The 15,967-nt window shown below is 38.3% G+C and overlaps 1 long non-coding RNA gene across 1 annotated transcript in view; it reads right to left on the bottom strand.

Moving 5' to 3' along the window:
- Window positions 1-15,967, bottom strand: part of LOC126747426 (uncharacterized) — a 61,259-nt gene that overhangs the window by 14,360 nt on the left and 30,932 nt on the right. The window contains exon 3 of the long non-coding RNA XR_007664198.1: window positions 7,869-7,959. This is a non-coding gene — a long non-coding RNA (uncharacterized LOC126747426). The remainder of the gene's footprint in view (window positions 1-7,868; window positions 7,960-15,967) is intronic.

Below are 15,967 nucleotides of genomic sequence, written 5' to 3'. Positions count from 1 at the left end.
AGTTTCAAGGTTAATTTAGTGTTCCTATGATTTTTTTGAGAAATTATTAGTTTTTTAGATATCTTGGAAATTTGGGCTCGACAGGCGCACTCAAGACTGTCTCTTAACAGACTTTGCTGTAACTTCTTGTCTATTGTAGTTAGAAAGATGATTTTAGCAGTGATCGGTAGAGGAAGGTTGAAGGTTTATTTGATGTTACTATGATTTTTTTGGAAAATTATTAGTTATTTAGATATCTTGGAAATTTGGGCTCGACAGGTGCAATCAAGACTGTTCCTCAACAGATTTTGCTCTAACTTCTTGCCTACTGTAGCTAGGAAGATGATTTTAGCAGTGATCGATATGATTGATCACAAACAATAGCTCTTGAGGTTATAATATTTCAACATGGTTAATTTAGTATTTGTTTTTAATGTTGTACATGATGGAGGATCATGAACATTCTATGGGTTGAATTTTTCGTATTAACTACACGAAGCCCAGTCGAATGCCGTTGATAAGTCGCAAAAAAGTGCTGAGGCCAAACTGGCCTTTAATACTTAAGTTCCAACTTAAGAAGAAGACAATTGTGACAGATGACAGTTGTCAGGTGAACGCGTCATCGCACTCGGAAGTACGCACATACCTTAATACTTGTCCCAACTGAAGAAGAAGAAGAAGAATTCTGTTGTGACAGTTGACAGATGAACACCTGGTGGCAGTTCACGATAGTATTTCTCCAAGTTATTAATTAGAAGGCGTATAAAAATCTCGCACTGATTATCACATAATATTTAAAATTTTTATTTATCAAAATTGAACAGAATATTATTATTATTATTATCTGGGAAGTAGTGATGGGCTCTAGAGCACACGAAGCCCGGTCGGATGCCTTTGATAAGTCGCAAAAAAGTGCAGACGTCAAACTGGCCCTTAATACTTAAGAAGAAGAAGACAATTGTGACAGATGACAGGTGTCAGGTGAACGCGCCATCGCATTCGTAAGTGTCTCTAGGCGTGGCTTATAATGACTAACTATTTTTTGCAGTGACAAATGACAGTTTCTAACTTATAAAATGGCGGTGGTGCGCCATCTTGAAAAATAAATTACCCACACAAATTGAAAAATAAAAACACTCCTAGACGTGGCTGATATTGACAGTTGAATTATTTTTTAATTAATAGATGACAGTTTCTAGCGTTCAAAATGATTAACGGGCGCCATCTTGGAAAATCAAATATGAACACCTCTAGGCGTGGCTTATAATGACAGACTATTTTTTGCAATGACAAATGACAGTTTCTAACTTATAAAATGGCGGTGGTGCGCCATCTTGAAAAATAAATGGACAGCGACCTAAACCGAGAGGTAACCGATTTCTTTTTACATTGACACTTGACAATTTCTAACTGTCAAAATGGCCGACGGACGCCATCTTCAAAAATAAATTACCCACAAAAATTGAAAAATAAAAACACTCCTAGACGTGGCTGACAGTGACAGTTGAATTATTTTTTAATTAACAGATGACAGTTTCTAGCGTTTAAAATGATTAACGGGCGCCATCTTGGAAAATCAAATATAAACACCTCTAGGCGTGGCTTATAATGACAGACTATTTTTTGCAGTGACAAATGACAGTTTCTAACTTATAAAATGGCGGTGGTGCGCCATCTTGAAAAATAAATAGACAGTGCCTTAAACCAAGAGGTAACCGATTTCTTTTTACATTGACACTTGACAACTTATAAATGTCAAAATAGCCGACGGACGCCATCTTGAAAAATAAATTACCCACAAAAATTGAAAAATAAAAACACTCCTAGGCGTGGCTGACATTGACAGTTGAATTATTTTTTAATTAACAGATGACAGTTTTTAGCGTTCAAAATGATTAACGGGCGCCATCTTGGATAATCAAATATGAACACCTCTAGGCGTGGCTTATATTGACAGTTTTTAATTAACAGATGACAGTTTCTAGCGTTCAAAATGATTAACGGGCGCCATCTTGAAATCCTTAAAAACCTGAAATTTAGTGACATTTTCGTCATTAATTAAAAATTTTACCTTTTCTTGATAACCACACATTGACAACCTTAACATTAAAAATCTTGAAGTAGATTTTCAGAACCGCTAAACCAATTCAAAGAAAGAAGGCTATAAGGGCCCAAAACTACTCTAATCAAATCCGGTTCTCACCCTTATACAGACACAAGGATTACCAACTAAACACAACCCCAAAAAAAGTGCCCATCACCTTAACAGAACGATTTCCGGTTCTAAAATCAACTTTTGGCAGGTGGTTAAAAGTGGCAGCTGCCAAAAAAACAAACGAGGAAGGAAGAGAGAGATAGAGAGCGTAACCAATCCGACCTGGTAAGGGAATTCCCCCTTTTAGGACGAGTAAAGGGTTTATAAAGGGGCTCACTTAAGACCCTTGACCCCGAAAAAATCGTTATCGCTTTTAAAACTCTCGGGCCGGAAATGTTACAATTTTACACAACCTTATCGTCTAGAGATAACCCTTTTGACGTTATCGGTTTAAATGCCGCTTTGCCGTACCTATATAGCGGACGTGACGATAAAATTAAAAAAAAAACGGAAAGAAACGCACTATTTGCGTACCTATACGTGGGAAACGTTTCATTCCTGATGGGCATTAAATCGGGAGATCTCGCGGGCCATATTTTATGACGCATGCGTCATCGATACACGCATGATCTTATTTAAAAACCAATTGCCAGCCATTTAAGGCCACGGCAATATGCAATAGGAATTAAATTAAACGGCCCATTATCTATGCCTAATACGGCAACGTTTTACTATAACGTTTACATTCCGGCATAGCCAAATTTGGGCTGGGTTTACTGCACTTCCTTCACGTCAGTGAGTCACTTCGTATTTGTTTAAACATTTCACATGTGCTTAGGGGAATCCCCCTCCGGGTCAATAATTGACATATGACAGTGGAGTGGCGACATCTGTTTTTGAAAAAAAACATTTCCCGCCAAATTGACCCTGTAACGACTGGTTAAGGAATTTGGATAAAAAAAAAATGTTGCACCTGTCCTCGTCCATCTGTCCGGCGAAGGCTCGTGTCATCGCGCTCGCACCTTGCTACTCCCCCCCCTCCCCCCTGCCTTTTGGTGCCACCTGTCGCTTAAAGTCGTTATTATTAAAAAAAATCACGTCGGCCATGTTACGACACCGGTGGCACCCGAGACGTAAACCGTAACTTACAATGCTCGAGTGCGGCCTAAGAAGAACCTGTAAACATGGTAATAAAGGAAATTGTACAGTTCGGCCGTCTAGGCATTAAGATTTTAAAACTAATTACACGTCGTGGCATTTTCGCACAGTTGCAATTTTTTTTTACCCAGAAACGGTCGATTTGACGTTTTGCGGGTTGCCTATCGACTGTCTAGCTCATATTGGCAACATCGCGACAAAAGTGAAAGGAAGAAGTATATTAGAGGACCAAGCTATATAGAATTTGACCATCTGCGCATGATTAAGAATTCTGACCGTTGATTGGACAAAGCTTGAAAGATGGAAAATCCTCGTTTTGGGATGATGGAGGAAGGCAACATCACTCATGCGCATCGACGAGTTTCCCACTACGAAATTAACATATGCCAAATTAACATCATATTATATTGCTGTCTCTCTTGGCTTCAAAGTTTGCTCACACTGGAAATGGGATTTTATCAGTATTGGAATTTATCGGTATATGAACTTAACTTCATCTGTCAGTTGTCAATAAATCAATCTGTTGCTATTAAACTTTTGACAGTTCAATCAAATCGGCTGACTGTAGAGTACTTAACACGTGACCAATGATATATCAGATGACGGTAGGCAACCGGCACACTCAAGCTGCGCATCTTACGCCAATGAAAACGTAGCTTTATATTTGATAACGTTGGAAAATATAGAAATGAATTAGCTAATTGGTTAATGCCGGACCACACACTTAAATTTATTGACAACTGACAGATAATGTTAAACGAGACAGTTGGTAGGCAACCCGTGATGCGTCAAACTAATGTACAGTTGGTCTCGTTATTAAGTACTTGCTTGCTCACTCTGTTTGTCAAGCAAACAACAGATTTATTTATTGACAAGTGACAGATGACATTGAAGTGGGAAGGCAATCTGTAACACGTCAGATTAATGCGTTTGTCAAGAACAATGAGGTAATTTGATGTAGTTGTCAAAAGTGCAACAGCAGAGTGGCTAATGTCAGACCACACCATTGACTTTATTGACAACTGACAGATGATGTTGAACTAGACAATTGATAGGCAACCCGCAATACGTCAAACTAATGTATTGTTGGTCACGTGTTTAAGTATTTACTTACCCTCTCTGGTTCTCAAGCTGATTCGATTTAATTATTATTAAAAGTATAAGGGCAGATTGGTTAACACCTTTGATTTTATTGACAATTGACAGGTCAATTGTCATTGACAATCAATCTGGTAAGTTTTTGACAGTTCAAGATATCATCTGATTTGATTTATAATTTTCGGAAGTGTAACAACAGATTGATTTACGCTAGACCACACCTAGTTCAACATCATCTGCACGGGTGGTCTAGTGTAAATTAATCTATTTTCGAAAATTAAATCAAATCAGTTGATGGTGTGGTCTGGCATTAACCAATCTGCTATTAAACTTTTGACAATTAAATCAAATTATCTGGTTGTTCTTGACAAAGAGAGGAGGGCAAACTAATAGTTGAACACGTGATTAACGATACATCAATTTGACGCATTGCAGGTTGCCTACCAAGTTCCTAGCATCATCTGTCAGGTGTCAATAAATCAATCTGATTCGTTAAACTTTTGACAGTTCAATGATATCTGTTGATGTTTTCTTGACAGAGTGAGCAAGCAAGTACTTAATAAGGAGACCAACAGTACATTAAATTGACGCATCACGGGTTGCCTATCAATTGTCTAGTTCAACATCATCTGTCGGTTGTCAATGAAGACAATGGTGTGGTCTGGCATTAACCAATTTGCTGTTAAACTTTTGACAATTAAATCAAATTATCTGATTGTTCTTGTGAAAGAGAGGCGGCAAACAAAATAGTTGAAACACGTGATTAACGATACATCAATCTGACACATTGCGGGTTGCCTACCAACTTCCTAGATGTAACATCATCTGTCAGTTGTCAATAAATAAATCTGTTAAGTTTTTTGACAGTTCAAGATATATTCGTTTGACGCACCACGGGGTTGCCTACCAAATGCTCAGTTCAATATCATCTGTCCAGTTGTCAATAAAGTCAAGGTGTGGTCTAGCATAAGTGAATCTGTTGTTAAACTTCCGAAAATTAAATCAAATCAGATGATTTGATTTAATTTTCTGTCGATTGTCAATAAAATTTGTCAATTGTTCAATAAAATCAAAGGACCTTTGCGCTTTGTTTTTTATTTTTAATTTATATTTTAATAACTTTTGATACTAATTAATTCGAATCAGCTGATTGTTTCTTGAGAAACAAAGAGGGTAACTAAGTAACTAAACACGTGACCAATGACCCAAGTTTGACGTATTGTGGGTTGCCTACCAAACTGCTTAGTTCAACATTCATCTGTCAGTTGTCAATGAAGACAATGGGTGTGGTCTGGCATTAACCAATCTGCTGATTAAACTTTTGACAATTAAATCAAATTATCTGGTTGTTCTTGACAAAGAGAGGGGGCAAACAAATAGTTGAACACGTGATTAACGATACATCAATTTCATGCATTGCAGGTTGCCTACCAACTTCCTATCATCATCTGTCAGGTGTCAATAAATCAATCTGATTCGTTAAGCTTTTGACAGTTCAATGATATCTGTTGATGTTTTTTTTTTGACAGAGATGAGCAAGCAAGTACTTAATAAGGAGACCAACAGTACATTAAATTGACGCATCACGGGTTGCCTATCAATTGTCTAGTTCAACATCATCTGTCAGTTGTCAATGAAGACAATGGTGTGGTCTGGCATTAACCAATCTGCTGTTAAACTTTTGACAATTAAATCAAAAGTTATCTGAATGTTCTTGTTAAAGAGAGGGGGGCAAACAAATAGTTGAACACGTGATTAACGATACATCCAATTTGACACATTTGCGGGTTGCCTACCACTCTCAGAGATGTGTTGACAGTTCAAGATACATTCGTTTGACACATCAGGAGTTGCTTACCAACTGTCTAGTTCAACATCATCTGTCAGTTGTCAATGAAGTCAATGGTGTGGTCTGACATTAGCCACTCTGCTGTTGCACTTTTGACAACTAAATCAAATTATCTCATTGTTCTTGACAAACACATTAATCTGACGTGTTACAGATTCCTACTTCAATGTTATCTGTCACTTGTCAATAAATCAATCTGCTGTTAAATAATTGTTGTTTGCTTGACAGAGTGAGCAAGCAAGTACTTAATAACGCGACCAACAGAACATTAGTTTGACGCATCACGGGTTGCCCACCAACTGTCTGGTTCAACATTACCTGTCAGTTGTCAATAAATTCAAGTGTGTGGTCCGGCATTAACCAATCAGCTAATTGATTTCTCTATTTTCCAGGGTTATTAAATATAAAGCTACGTTTTCATTGGCGTAAGATGCGCAACTTGAGTGTGCAGTTGACCATTTGACACTGACAATTTGCAAGAATTTTAAAAGCAAATGGCAACGTGTGCTTAAAAATGAATGAATTATTTTATCATGATATTCTTGTGCTGTTTTACATATTGCGGGTTGCCTATCAACTGCCTAATTCAACATTAGTTTGACGTATTGCGGGTTGCCTACCAACTGACTAGTGTAACATCATCTGTCAGTTATCAATAAATCAATCTGGTAAGTTTTTGACAGTTCAAGATACATTCATTTGACGCATCACGGATTGCCTACCAACTGTCTAGTTCAACATCATCTGTCAGTTGTCAATAAAGTCAAGGTGTGGTTTAGCGTAAGTGAATCTGTTGTTAAACTTCCGAAAATTAAATCAAATCAGGTGATTTGATTTAATTTTCTGTCAATTGTCAATAAAATCAAAGGTGTTAACCTTTGCCCTTATACTTTTGATAATAATTAAATCGAATCGGCTGATTGTTCTTGAGAAACAGAGAGGGTAAGCAAGTACCCAAATACGTGACCAACGATACATGAGTTTGACGTATTGTGGGTTGCCTACCAACTGCGTAGTTCAACATCATCTGTCAGTTGTCAATGAAGTCAAAGGTGTGGTCTGGCATTAACCAATAAGCTAATTAATTTCCTTATTTTCCAACGTTATTAAATATAAAGCTACGTTTTCATTGGCATAAGATGCGCAACTTGAGTGTGCAGTTGACCATTTGACAGTGACAATTTGCAAGAATTTTAAAAGCTGTGAAAGCTGTAAATTTTAAGAGCTTGTGCTGTTTGACGTATTGTGGGTTGCCTATCAACCAACTGCCCAGTTCAATATCATCTGTCAGTTGTCAATAAAGTCAAGGGTGTGGTCCAGTTTTAACCAATCAGCTGATTGATTCATCTATATTCCAACGTTATTAAATATAAAGCTACGGTTTCATTGGCACAAGGTGCGCAACTTGAGTGTGCAGCTGACACTGAATATTTCAAAGAATTTTAAAAGGAAAGGGTGACGAGTGTTTAAAAATGAATTAATTATTTTATTACGACATTCCTATGCTCTCTCTCTCGCACGTGCATCTAAATACCTCGTTCTTTTCATAACGAGCTTCGCTATGTCTAGCAGAGAGTAAACTGGGCCAAGCAGGCAGTTTACATTTTCTAACTCCGCTTTATGGCGCACACGAGATGAGAGGCGCATTCCACACATTCTTTCGTTCTTTCTCTCTCTTGTTAAACTCACCGCCTGCCACGAGATTACTTTGTTCCTTTTGGTTCCCGAGATTATTACAGAATCTTCTTCTGTTCTTCTCTGCGTGCAGGTCCGATAAATACTGAAATAGAAAAGAATGGCATTAGTCAGTATAAAGCATAAATTTGACATTGACATTTGACACTTATAGGCACAAAGTATTAGATATGGCCACGCTGAGTTCAGTAAGTTGACGCATGCGCTCAATAAAATATGGCAACAATTTAATATTTGAAAAAGTTGACGGGCGCTTGCGCCCTTGTAATATTAAATGACCTAGAATTACACCCTATAATAATAATAATAATAATAATAACATAATTTATTTATTTAGACACTAATTAACTTAAATCCATATTACAATAAATAAATAATTAAATATCGAATGGTCCATACAGTAGGCCGTGCTTTTTACGCGCATAGTCGGCCGCGCAATTGTTTTCGCCAAAATGGCCGCCGATGTTGTACCGTGTAGTTTGCAAACGTCAATTACTCGTTGGTTTTATGTAAAAAATCGGGTTTTAAATAGTTTTAGTTGATAATATCGATTTATTTAGTTTAATGTGACAATAATGCGAATATTTGCCAAAGTTCCGGGTCCAAGTGTCGATATTTACGGCGTGTTTAGTGTGGACACCTCATGCGGGTATGTGGGATAATATTTTCGTTATAAAATGTCTCCGTATGTGTTTTACTTAAGGATTTATGTGTAGTAAAGGGTTAAATCATTTAATTAATTTATATAGTTTATAATAATAATAATAATGGACATCACGAGTATGGTGACTGGCAGATCATTTAAGTTAGGTTATGTTTGGAATTTTGGTGCAGTGATTATTTCTTAAAAAAGGCCCTTTGTTGTTAATTAGCCTTCCCCCTCTCCCCAACTATGATTTTCTATTTTTTTCTTTACAAAAATTGGTATTAAAATACAGTGTCTAATGACGTAACAAAATGTCGCAATAACGTTCTTTACAGCACTAGAGGAAATTATTAAACAAGTTCGCCATGACCACATATGTCAATTAAACTTGTATTGCATTAGTACGCAAATTTGAAACAAGATGGCGCCGATATCTGTCAACATTGCCGCCGCGCATGCGCCGAAAGTGCTAATATTTCAACCCCTATACAATGCGTGTCCTATGCTATTAGTCACCCCCTGACGTATCTTATATTAACTGTATTATTTATTTAGTCTGGGATAAGTAAACTAAAAGCCACTTATCTAGGAAGCCCTAGTTAAGCCCCATTTCGCCTCGTCTATCATGCGGGACTAATCCCCCTATATAAACGCTTTATATCGTTTAAAAATAGATGTACCTGGAAGGGGAAAAATATATTTATTTATATATCGGACAATTATTATTTTACCGGATGTATGCCAGACTATACATGTTTATAGTCCTACGGCGTCGATAAACTAGCGGGCAAGAAAATCACTGTTAATTACTAAATAGCGAGCCGATATATCATAGCGGGAAATCTTAAGCGAACGTGCATACAGGTTTGGCCGGTATTAATATTACCTGCAGGTATGCGGATTTTTTCCCCATGTTAATGTCGCCTTTACCATTAGTGTAAACAGGTGTACACCTGACAGTTATTACTTGCGATTTAAACCGTAAAATATGAAGAAAATGCGCTTAGGATCGCGAGTTTATTCGGGACGACTCTTTAATTGCAACCTTCTGCGACGACAGGTCCTGCGCCGAATTAACAAAAAAACGTCAGACGTCATTCAACTGTCAAAGGTTGTCAAAACTAAGTGCGCACACATCTTCAAATTTCACAGTCTCAGGATCTGCGCTTGCGCATGGTGTGAAACCAGCCTAACCTGTCAAAAATTAAGAAGCCATTCGAGCGCCGCCATCTTTGACTCAATAGAGGATTTGATTATTTAGTCTGGGAACGCACCTTTAGTGCCTTAAAAAGTGACAGCTGACAGCATGCAAAGTTTTTGCTTTGGATCAAGATGGCGTCTCTGCTTTTTATTGGTCCAATTAGTACTTTTGAAGATTAATACTGTTAGACTGATCATGTAAAACTCACTTAAGGACCTTTACGAGTAAGATAACTCTTACTGCTACTCGTTATCTGAAAAATGTTCATGCATTCAAACTCATTCATGAGCCATTTTTAGATGGCAAGTATGACTGCACCTTTAGACCAGTCGTCAAGTAAAAGTTACTTAAGTGACTTTGACATTTGACGGTTGATGAGTCATTTAGTATTTGACTGACAGATGATAGCTTGATCATGCGTAACTCACTCCCGAGCCATTTTTAGGCAGAAAATGAAGAAGTGTGAACACACCTTTAAATTAAGACCGATTGACAAAGCAATTAGTACTTGACTGACAGATGACAGCTGGACCGTGCAAAATTAACTCATGAACCATTTTTAGTGGACAAATTGAAGTATGAACGCACCTTTACATGGGCAACTTCGACAGTTGACAGCTTTTAAATCCAGTAGTATTTAATTGAAAGGTGACAGAAGCTGACGACAGGAATGACGTAATGAAAGGTACCTTTAACAGGTCATCAGCTTGGTCAAAACCAAGACAAGTGATGAGTGACATTTGACAGTTTAAAGATCTCGATTAAATTATTTAGAAAAAAACGGATTCAGGTCAGGAGTGAAGCTCTGACATTGACAGCATTGACATTTCGCTCATAGAGGGTTCTGACTAAGTACACGAAGGCGTACAGACAATTATGCCAACTGAAAAAAAAAAGAAACAAGCTTTGACATTTGACAGCTGATTATTCAATTAGTATTTGACAGACAGGTAACATAAACGGCATTTGACAATTGACAACTGAGTTGATTTTGCGATAGCTGACATTTAGATCTTTTTGACAGGTTGAAACATTGACTCAAGAAGCGCCTGGTTTTTGACTAACAGGCGTTAGTCGGATTATGTAAAAGTTACTAAGGGACATTTGACAGTTGATTAACTGCTATTCTTTGACTGAAAAGTGACAGCCTGATGATAAGTGAGCCACTTTTAGGCGTAAAATTGAAGTATGAACGCACCTTTAGACCAGAAGACTTGACATTTGACATCTGATAGATATCAGATCAAGGAACAATTACTTAGATGACTTTGACGAATGACGAAGCAATTAATGTTTGAATAACAGGTGAAAACTTGATCGTGCAAAACTAACTCATGAGCCAATTTTAGGCAGAAAATTAAGTATGAACACACCCTTAGACCCAGAACTTTGACATTTGATAACTAATAATGCATTTGACTGACAGATCGAGGAAAACTTATTTAGACGACTTTGACATTTAACATTTGACGAAGCAACTAGTGTTTGACTGACAGGTGACAGCTTGATCATGCAAAATTAATACATAAGTCACTTTAAAGTGGAAAATTGAAGTATGAACGCACCTTTAGACCCAGAACTTTGACATTTGATAGCTAATGATGCATTTGACTGACAGATCGAGGAAAACCTATTTAGACGACTGAACATTTGACAGTTGAAGAAGCAACTAGTGTTTGACTGACAGATTTGACATTTGACATCTGATAATGCAATTGGTATTTAACTGTTAGATCAAGGAAAACTTACTTACACGACTTTGACATTTGACGTTTGATGATGCAACTGATATCTGACTGACACGTTGAGGAGAAGTTACTTAAGTGACTTTGACATTTGACGGTTGATGAGTCATTTAGTGCTTGACTGACAGGCGATAGCTTCATCGTGCGTAACTCACTCCCGAGCCATTTTTAGGCAGAAAATTAAGAAGTGTGAACACACCTTTAGATTAAGAACGATTGACAAAGCAATAAGTGCTTGGATGACAGCTGGACCGTACAAAATTAACTCATGAACAAATTGAAGTATGAACGCACCTTTACATGGGCAACTTCGACATTTGGCAGCTTTTAAATCCAGTAGTATTTGATTGAAAGGTGACAGAAGCTGACGACAGGAATGACGTAATGAAAGGTACCTTTATAAGGTCATCATTTTGGTCAAAACTATGGTCTTAAGCAAGACAAGTAATAAGTGACATTTGACAGTTTTAAAATCTTGATTAAATTATTTAGAAAAAAACGAATTGTCAGGAATGAAGCTCTGACATTGACAGCATTGACATTTCGCTCGTAGAGGGCTCTGACTAAGTACACGATGGCGTACAGACAATTATGCTGAAAAAAAAAGAACAAGCTTTGACATTTGCCAGCTGATTAATCAATTAGTATTTGACAGACAGGTGACATAAACGGCATTTGACAATTGACAACTGAGTCGATTTTGCGATAGGTGACTCTTAGATCTTTTTGACAAGTGACAGCTTGAATCATTGACATATAGCTTACGAAGCGCCTGATTTTTGACTAACAGGCGTTAGTCGAATTATGTAACAGTTACTAAGGGACATTTGACAGTTAATTAACTGCTATTTTTTGACTGAAAAGTGACAGCCTGATGATAAGTGAGCCACTTTTAGGCGTAAAATTGAAGTATGAACGCGCCTTTAGACCCAGAACTTTGACATTTGATAGCTAATGATGCATTTGACTGACAGATCGAGGAAAACCTATTTAGACGACTGAAAATTTGACAGTTGAAGAAGCAACTAGTGTTTGACTGACAGATTTGACATCTGGTAATGTAATTGGTATTTAACTGTCAGATCAAGAAAAACTTACTAAGACGACTTTGACATTTGACGATTGACGAAGCAACTAATGTTTGACTAACAGGTGACAGCTTGATCGCGCAAAACTAACTCATGAGCCATTTTTAGGCAGAAAATTAAGTATGAACACACCTTTAGACCAAGAACTGTGACGTTTGATAACTAATGATGCAACTGGTATTCTAAAGACACATCGAGAAAACATTATTTAGACGACTTTGTAATTTGACGGCTGACGAAGCAACTAATGTTTGACTGACAGGTGACAACTTGATCGTGCGTAACTCACTTATGAGACATTTTTAGGGTGAAAATCGACGTATGAACGCACCTTTAGACCCGGACCTTTGACTTTTGACAACTAGTTATGCAATCGGTATTTCATTGACAGACCAGGAAAACTTACTTAGACGTTTTTGACGTTTGGCAATTGACAGCTGATAATGCAACTAGTATTTGACGAGATAGATAATGGAGAAATTAGGGAGCCTTTGACATTTGACAGCTTTTGAAACAAGTGGGATTGGATTGACAGGTGACAGAACCTGACGGCAGAAATGACGTAATGAGAAGTACCTGCACTTTATGATGTCATAGTTTTGGGTAAAAAACCTTAACAAAAGTGAGCTGTCAAAAGTGTGAAAAACACGAATTTCTGACAGCTGGCGTTGCGTTGTGACAGTTGACATTTGCATCTCTCTAGTGTTTTCACTTTCATTTGTAGAGGGCGCTGGCGAAGTACACGAACGTGTATGTACAACAATTTAAAAAAAATGGAACAAACTTTGACTTTTGACAGCTGATGAATCAATAAATCTTAAAGTGACAGGTGACATAACGACATTTGACAACTGATAGCTGACTCGAGGTTGTGGCAGTTCTCCTTTGGACCTTTTTAGTATCTCCACTTTTATTTATAGACGAAGTACAGAAACGTATACAAAGAACAGTTGTGCCAACCTAAAAAAAAGGAGGGAGATGCTTCCTTTTGTCATTTAACAGCTAATAAATTATTAAGTATTTACTGACAGATGACACATTTGACAACTGACAGCTGACTTGACGTTGTGCCATGTGACATTTGGACGTTTTTGGTGTCTCCACTTTCATTCATAGAGGCCGTTGTTTAAGACCACGAAGGCGTAAAGACAATTAAGCCAACCAAAAAAAAATTTGACATTTGACAGCTCACTCGATGTTGTGACAAGTGACATTCGGAACTTTTTAGTATCTTCACTTTCATGCATAGAGGGCGTTCACGAATATGTACACCAACGTATTATACATACAATTCTGCAAAAAAAAGGGGTGAGAAGCTTTGACATTTGACAGCTGATGAGCTAGTTAGTATTTGACTGACAGGTGACAGTCGGATGACTTCAATTAGTGAACACCAGAGGGATTACATTAAAACGGTTGACAAAGAGTGACGTCATGTGAAGGCTCTTTGTGACGTTGACCTCTGAATGTCACTTTTCACTCGATGTTGTGGCAAATGACATTCGGATCTTTTTAGTGTCTCCACTTTCATGCATAGAGGGCGTTCACGAATATGTACACCAACGTATAATACACACAATTGTGCAAAAAAACGGTAAGAAGCTTTGACATTTGGCAGTTGATGGACCAGTTAGTATTTGACTGACAGGTGACAGTCGAATGACTTGTCAGTGAGTGAACACCAGAGGGATTACATTAAAACGGTTAACAAAGAGTGACGTCATGTGAAGGCTCTTTGTGACGTTGACCTCTGAATGTCACTTTTCACTCGATGTTGTGGCAAATGACATTCGGATCTTTTTAGTGTCTCCACTTTCATGCATAGAGGGCGTTCACGAAGTATGTACACCGACGTATAATACATACAATTGTGCAAAAAAACGGTAAGAAGCTTTGACATTTGACAGCTGATGGACCAGTTAGTATTTGACTGACAGGTGACAGTCAGATTACTTTAAAACGGTTGACGAAGAGTGACGTCATGCGAAGGCTCCTTGGACAACTGACAGTTGACATGTGGACCTTCTTAGTGCTTCCAAGATGACTCATAGAGGGCGTTGCCAACAATTCGAACAAGAGACTTCGAAATGATAATCGAAATAATAAATTCGCGTTGTGGCAGACGACAACGGCGTCGCGGTCGCCTCCCAGCGTACATACAAATTCCGATCCGGTTACTAATCTTTATGAATGTATTAATATGAACCATTTAAGCGTGATTATCATGCAAATTTTAGAGATCAAAAGTGAGTCGACGATCATAGGCCGCGGCTGACGTCACTCGCGCCAAAGATGTCTCATCTCTGTGTATGAGAAACTCCATTAAAGGAGTCTATTTGTGTCAATAATGTTTTAAGGACTTCACACAGGCGTCGGATCAGCGCGTTCCCGTGAGATAAATAGGTGAACCGATGCGATAAGCGTGAGATAAACGACGTTTTTCTCAGAAACCCTCCGGGTGTTTTCGATTCCGAGAAGGTCCGGAGGGTTTTCGGGGGTTAAAAGGGACCGCCCGCCCACCCATGCACCATGGGAACGACCCTGAAGTGCTGTTTACACTCGAGCTTGGATATTTTTTAATCACCTTGTTGACGGATTACCAGAGGGAGCAAGAGAGAGAGCGAGAGTGTGAATGAACGAATTCTCAGGCTCAGTACGACACTTCAGAGTGAAATAACTAAAGAACCGTTGGGCCTATCGTCACCAAACAAAAAACAAGTTATCCAGAACAAACTTGGGGAGTCCGCCACTGTTTGATTGTAACAATATCTTATCCGGCTTCGCGTTTTTATTGACCGGCACGAGAATCGAGTTCGCATCGTCGCTCGACAACAGCCAAACGACGAACGAACTTCCCACGGCACTTTCCCATCGACGCGTACATCGCGACAGGTTCCTGAGGGAACCCGAGGTCATTCCCAGGATTCATTTTCTCTTTCTCACGTCGACGTGCGGCCGTAAGTGGAACGAGGACTCGTAAACCACGGCCTACTTGTTCACGTTTATACATCTGGTGGCTTAGGGTAGCTAGAAATTTGCCACGTTTACGCATGCCTTAACACTCTCCTCACGTCATAATTTGTTTAAGCACCCAGTGTTTGACAGGTGTTACAACCGCTGTGACAGAATCATTGCAAGACAAAGGGAAGAGGTTGAAGTCTGAAAAATAAATTGGCGCCTTAGAATTTAAATTAAAAATCATTTTGCGCATCATCTCTCTCCGTCCTTTTCAAAAAAAAAAGCAAGGAAGTTAGATCAGGTCAGGTATAGCCTAAATTGCACGATTTGGGTCAACCGCGCATCCTCTCTCCTTTCCTCTCTAGACAACGTAAGAAGCTTAAAATAAAGAAAGAAAGATAGAGACTGCCAAAGAGAGTAAAGCCATGCTTTGGTACCAAACATTGACATTTAAA

This window comes from Anthonomus grandis, chromosome 19 (assembly GCF_022605725.1).
Source record: "Anthonomus grandis grandis chromosome 19, icAntGran1.3, whole genome shotgun sequence".
NCBI classification, from domain to species: domain Eukaryota; kingdom Metazoa; phylum Arthropoda; class Insecta; order Coleoptera; family Curculionidae; genus Anthonomus; species Anthonomus grandis.
The sequence above is the reverse complement of the archived record's forward strand: the minus strand, read 5'-3'. Positions and strand labels throughout refer to the sequence as shown.